This window comes from Amphiura filiformis, chromosome 19 (assembly GCF_039555335.1).
Source record: "Amphiura filiformis chromosome 19, Afil_fr2py, whole genome shotgun sequence".
Classification (NCBI taxonomy): Eukaryota; Metazoa; Echinodermata; class Ophiuroidea; order Amphilepidida; family Amphiuridae; genus Amphiura; species Amphiura filiformis.
In genome coordinates, this window is record NC_092646.1 from 43,953,800 (window position 1) to 43,960,434 (window position 6,635).

Consider the following 6,635-nt stretch of genomic DNA (forward strand, 5'->3'; position numbering starts at 1 on the left):
CAGGTCGTGATCGTTTGACCTGATCAGACTCGTAGACTCCTGAAAGTTTGAAAGTCAAACAACCATCTCTCAACAGACGGGGGCCGATTGAAACTTTTAGGGGTCTACGAGTCTGTTAGCAGGTCCCGATACAGTCCAGGGATGTGAGAGTTCCTCTTTTCAGCTGATTTCCTCTTTTTTGTTGCCAAAATTAACGCGTTTTTCTTTTATTTTCAGCCCATAGGCCTATTTGGCGTTTTTACCCTGATTTTACGCTGTTTTTAGTGATTTTCCTCGTTTTTGGTCTGTGGCCTCTCACACCCCTGATCAGTCACTCGCTGATGAAAGTTGGGAGTACCATCTGAAAATTCCGAGGTAGGAATTAATTCTTTATTTGGATTAAAAGTTTGAATCAAAATCGAGTTGTTTTCATACGACTTTGGATGGGCAGTTCGTGGGGGTGGGAGGAGGAAGGTGGGAAGATAACAAGCAAACGGGCAAGCAAAATACCCTGTGAACAAAATATCTGGAGATCTGTATGGGGTACAGTGACGTAACTTGGTGGGGAGTAGCGCAACCAGAGGTTCTCGACCTGATTAGATTTTCGGGTCATCAGGGGTCATCTGAGATCAAACATCTAAAAACTCGTATGGGCATGAAACTTGGTGGGTACAATCAACATTTAGAGCCAAACTTTTGGAAGGTCATTTTGGGGTTATCTGGGTCATCTGAGGTCAAATTAAAAACTGTCGTATGGGCACAAAACTTGGTGGGTACAGTCAACATTTAGAGTCAACTTTTTGGAAGGTCATTTCGGGGTCACCCAGGGGTCATCCGAGGTCAAATTACTAAAAATTGTCGTATAAGCATGGAACTTGTTGGGTACAGTCAACATTTAGAGTCAAATTTTTGGAAGGTCATTTTGGGGTCATCCAAGGTCACCCAGGGGTCATCTGAGGTCAAATTACTAAATTACTAAAAAAATGTCGTATGGGCATAAAACTTGGTGGGTACAGTCAACATTTAGAGTCAAATGTTTGGAAGGTTATTTCGGGGTCATGTTTTTCCTACCCTTATACAAACGCTAACCCCTTCCCAAACCTTACTTCATGTATACAAGCCCAACTAGCCTAACACCCTTGCCCCAACCCCCAAAATCGGACCCGTATTAGCATGTTTAGTAAATGCATTAATATAATAAGTTTCAATTACTTTATTTAGCCTCATCTCATCAAAATGCCAATTTTTTTATGGCTAATTATAGGAAGAATTTAGGAAATTAACCCCAAAATCGGACCTGTATTATCATGTTTAGTAAATGCATTAAAGGAAGGTGACCTGATATATTTGGTAAATCAAATTCTTTAACATATAACATAAAAATGTCATCCCTTTCAAGCACTCATGCAAAAAGAACATGTAAATATGACTAATTCCTAATGGAATTACCGACATTTATACAGCGTGATATTGGTAGTCTACAGTGGTTTTACTAATGATAATCATATCATGATCGTGTAATATATTGATTTCAAGTGAAAGGCCCTATTTTTCTCATAAACATATTGAAATTAGAAGTGCAACTCAGTGTATTTCCGAAGATATCATCAAAAAACTGCCTATTAGTCTCAAATATATATGGTATACCATATTTGAGACTAATTCGACAGTTTTTTGATGATTTCTTCGGAAATATACCGATTTGAAACACCAAATTTTAATATGTTTATGAGAAAAATATGAGCTTTTATCTGATACCAAAATCAGCATTTTGATGAGGTAAAGTGGGGGATGAGATTGTCAATCAGGTTACCCACCTTTAATATTATATTACGGTAATAAGTTTCAATTACTTTATTTAGCCTCATCTCATCAAAATGGCAATTGTTTATGGCTAATTATAGGAAGGAGAACCCTTTCACATAATTTTGGAAAGAAAATTCTAAAATTCTGAAAATACAAAAAAAAAATACACTTAAGTGCACAAGCTCTTTTCTTCTGGGTAAGATTTGTTCTGGCAGGTTAGAAAATTAAAACATTATTAACACATTCATGCATTTAAAAACATTAAATATAGGTCCGATTTTCAGGTGAAATCAATTTCTCCCTAATTCCCTTTTGGGGTAAGGGCAAGGGGTTTGGGTTGGGTTAAAGGTTAGTTGGGCTAGGGTAGGAAACGGATAGCGATGTTTCTAAACGGATAGTGCATTTACGGGTGAAACGTTTTAATGCATGAATGGGCATAAAACTTCGTAGGTACAGTCAACATTTAGAGCCAAATTTTTGGAAGTTCATTTCAATGTCATCCATGGTTACCCATGGTTCATTTGAGGTCAAATTACTAAAAACTGTCCTATGGGCATGGAACTTGGTGAGTATAGTCAACATTTAGAGCCAAATGTTTGGAAGGTCATTTCGGGGTCATCCAGGGGTCAGATGAGATCAAATTAGTAAAAACGTTCATATGGGCATGAAACTTTGTGGGTACATGTACAGTCAACATTTAGAGCCAGCAAACACAAAAACGTTTTAAAAACGTTTTAAATAAGTTATATTTTGGCTTTTGGTTCAGGTAAAAACGTTTTAATAACATTAAAATGTCGGGTTATATAAAGGTCATGATAACGTTTAAAACGTTTTGTATGAAAACACACTACAACAATATTTTGAAATGTTTTCAATAAATGTTATTGTAAACTATTTTTGCAAACATTTTTGCCAAATATTGTGTCAATACTTAAATAACATTATGTTGAAATATTTGAACCCAGCAAAAACAGATATGTTCTTAAAATGTTTTTTTCAAAACCTTTTAATAACATTTAAATGTCGGGTTATATAAAGGTCATGAAAACGTTTTTAAAACGTTATTGAAATTATTTTGGGCAAACATTTTTCGCTAAATATTTTTTCAACCCAAAAATAACATTCTGTTTAGAAAGTTTTGTATCAAGTTTTCAAGAATGTTTTTGGAATGTTATTAAAACGTTTTTATACCATTTATATAACCCGACATTTAAACGTTTTCTGTAAAACATTTTTGTTTGCTGAGCAGTAGATTATCAAAAATGTTTTTAAGGTTATAAAACGTTTTATACTCTTAATATACCCTTTATATAACCCGACATTTAAACGTTTTCTGACAACCTTTTATAACCTTTTGCGAATGATGTCGAAAACGTTTTGTGTTTGCTGGGCAGTACTTTTTGTGTTTTTAAACGTTATTTTCTGGACATGTCATGTATACCGGTAAATGATATATTCATATTAGCGACCTTGTGTGAAACGATTGGCGTTTACCGTTCTGTTTTTATGACATTTTACAGCGGTACCCGATTTTATTGTCCAAGAGACATCTAAATTTTGAATGTCAGCACACTCTACGTAAGGTAGATTTGGAACAACTGCCATTTTCTTAACCTCATTGACACTGAAATGGAATGTAGCACCCAAAATGTAATTGCTCATGGTCATGAGTAGAAAATTTCACACACAGTGTAGTATCGTACAGAATCTTCTTTCTTCTGTCGGCAACATTAATGGGTAAAATTTCCCGGGAATATTTTCTGGACACGTGATCAATGCGTATCGCTGTGAGTGTAACCTCGAGCCTAATCCCTGATCCCCGGCGGTGACCTCGCTATTCAAGTCTTAGTAATTTTGAATGGGAATAGTATTCTTGGCCGCAATTTCCGACGATACAAATTTGTGCATTGCAAATTTATCGAATATTATGTAATCTTTATTTCTTCACAATATCATCAAAACGTAATTTCAACAAAAAATATTTATCTATACGGAAACTAACCATAATATTATTAAATTGCGACTAGTACATTATTTTGCATCAAAGGAGGAATTCTTCCTATTTAAATACATTGGTAGACCACCCGCTGTGCTCGGGGTCACATTCCATAATGCTAATATGTCTGCGCCCATTGGTGTCACGTGACCAGACAATTTTCCCGTGAAAATGTACTCATTAATTTTGACTCAGTCGTCTGTCTGTTAACATTTACTCTAGCACTAACATGCGTACACCGATTTTTAACCTTACTTGCTCACAACCATCACTGACCATGCCCCTACATGTCACGTGCATGAGACTCGTGGTGTCAAAGGTCAGGTAGGGGTCAAAAACGTTATTTCAACATGCTACTTCTCCCACAAAAAAACGTAGGACAGTAACGCCACTTGCACACATGCATTTGTTAATATTACCCAGTGTCTGTAAATCATACACGGATTTGAGGTCAAAGGTCATTATGTCAACCAAATGGACAAAATTTGAAACTCGTTTTTATCTCATATTTCAGTAACCTGACATTGTAGATAGTGCAAACTATTCTTTTTCTGAATCCCCACCAATAGATGAACAATTTGCTGCCAATTTCAAGAAAATCAGAGCATGTTTATATTTTACCCTCTACAAATGTGAAAATTGAGCTATCAGAGATACTTGAAATACAAGAGTTTAAAATCCAAAAGCCTCAATAATTTAGAAGTTCTGGTCTTCCTCTGAATGTACGTCCGAAACTACGGAACTGTCCTTAGGGGTTACTTCCGGTGTAAAACCAAATACCTTCAAAAAGTTTTATTAGCTAAGAAAAACAGGAGAGACAGTATGTTCACACATGAATTGTGTTTATCCAGTCTATGTGGGATCAAAGGTCATTCACGGGTCACTTCCAGTATAAAACGAAATACCTTCCAAATGCCACTTCTTCCACAAATTACGTAGGACGGAGTCGCATCTTGCACACATGCATTGCTATTACCCAGTGTCTATGAATCATACACAGGTTTGAGGGCAAAAGCCATTTAGGGGTCACTTCCGATATACAACCAATTACCTTCAACCTATCAGCCAAGAAAAAACTTTTTTTTTATTTGGGGTCAAAGGTCATTAAGTTTAAGGTCGTTATAAAACGAAATACCTTCAAAATGCTACTTCTCCCACAAATTACGTATTACATACACTGACGACACTTGCAAACATGCATTGCTACTATTGAAGACAGAGATAAATAAACTAATTGGCGTCTGATGTCACTGTCAATTAAATTCCCTACGATCTTTGATTGGTTAATAGCGGGTAAAAGGAAGGTCGATTTATCTGGTGCTGATTGGAGAAAAGGTATATCAGAAAATGGCTACAAATTACGTACTTTTGCAAGGCAAAAAGCAACTTTTCTAGGCATTGTTGCATGGTACCTTCGGGAAAAAGTTTCCTACTTTTAAGAGCTAACCTTTGTGATGGTTTGTATGTTTGAAGTTGCAAAATTAATAATAAGGTGCCGCCACGGTTTTATCGCCGCGTTCAGCAATTTGACCGACACTTGTAAACAAGCCGTGCTCGAGTTTGATTGACAGATGACGTCAGACGCGATTTACTCTTTTTATCTCTGTCTTTCATTATACCCAGTGTCTGCAATTCATACACAGATTTTGGGTCAAAGGTCATTAAGGAGTCACTTCCGATCTAAAACCAAATACCTTCAAAAACATTTATTAACCAAGAAAAACAGCAGTGACGTGATGTTCACACATGAATTGCTGTTACTTTGTGTATACGTGGTATTTTTGTTTTGGGGTCAAAGGTCGTTAAGGGGCCACTTCAAAATACCTTCAAAAAGTTTATTAGCTAAGAAAAATAGGACAGTAACGCTATGTTTGCACCTGAATTATGGTTACCCAGTGGTATTTTATTATTTGGGGTCAAATGTCATTAAAGGGTCACTTCCGGTATAAAACGAAATACCTTTAAAATGCTTCTCCAACAAATTACGTCGGACAGTGACGTCACTTGCAACATGCATTGCCATTACCTAGTGTCTATTGGGTGTGCACAGATTCGGGGGTCTAATGTCATTAAGGGTAGACGATTTTCATTATCTAGATCAATATATTATTGAAAAATAACACATTGATGTTTTGCAAAAGTTCATTCTACAAATCATATACTTTGCAAACTTGCTTAATATATTGTTGTTAATGAGTTATGTTTTACAAAAGTGTTGTTGTTTCAGCCCTCTTTACAACATAACTCAAGAACCACAGCACCTATAAAAGTATATTTGTGACACGATCTGGTCCATGGGGGCCAAATTTGAAACTGAGATAAAGGCAAAAAAATGGAGTAAAAAACAATCAAATACATAAGAAAAATACACATCACACAACTTCATAACTTTAGAACCAAGTATACTAGACCTTTGGTGTTTTCAGTATCTGATAGCCCATTGTTTGTATATGGTAATAATTATAGTAACTCAATTTTCAAAAATGCCTCCTTTGGTCCCCATGGACCAGATCGTGTCACATTTGTGATATTTTAATTCTTCTACATACTCGCTATGAATTGAGCAATGCAGTTTTTGCCAAAGCTCGCTACCATTCGTAAGATGCTGTGAACTACCAAATCACAACAGTTTAAAATAATTAATAACCTTAAGGGGTCACTTTCGGTGTAAAACGAAATACCTTAAAATGTATTAGCTACAGAAAAGAGGACAGTAACGGTGTGTTCACACATGAATTGTTTACCCAATGTATGTGGTATTTTTATTTGGGGTCAAAGATCATTATATGGGGTCACTTCCGGTATTAAACAAAATACCTTCAAAATGCTACTTCTCCCACAAATAAAATTACGT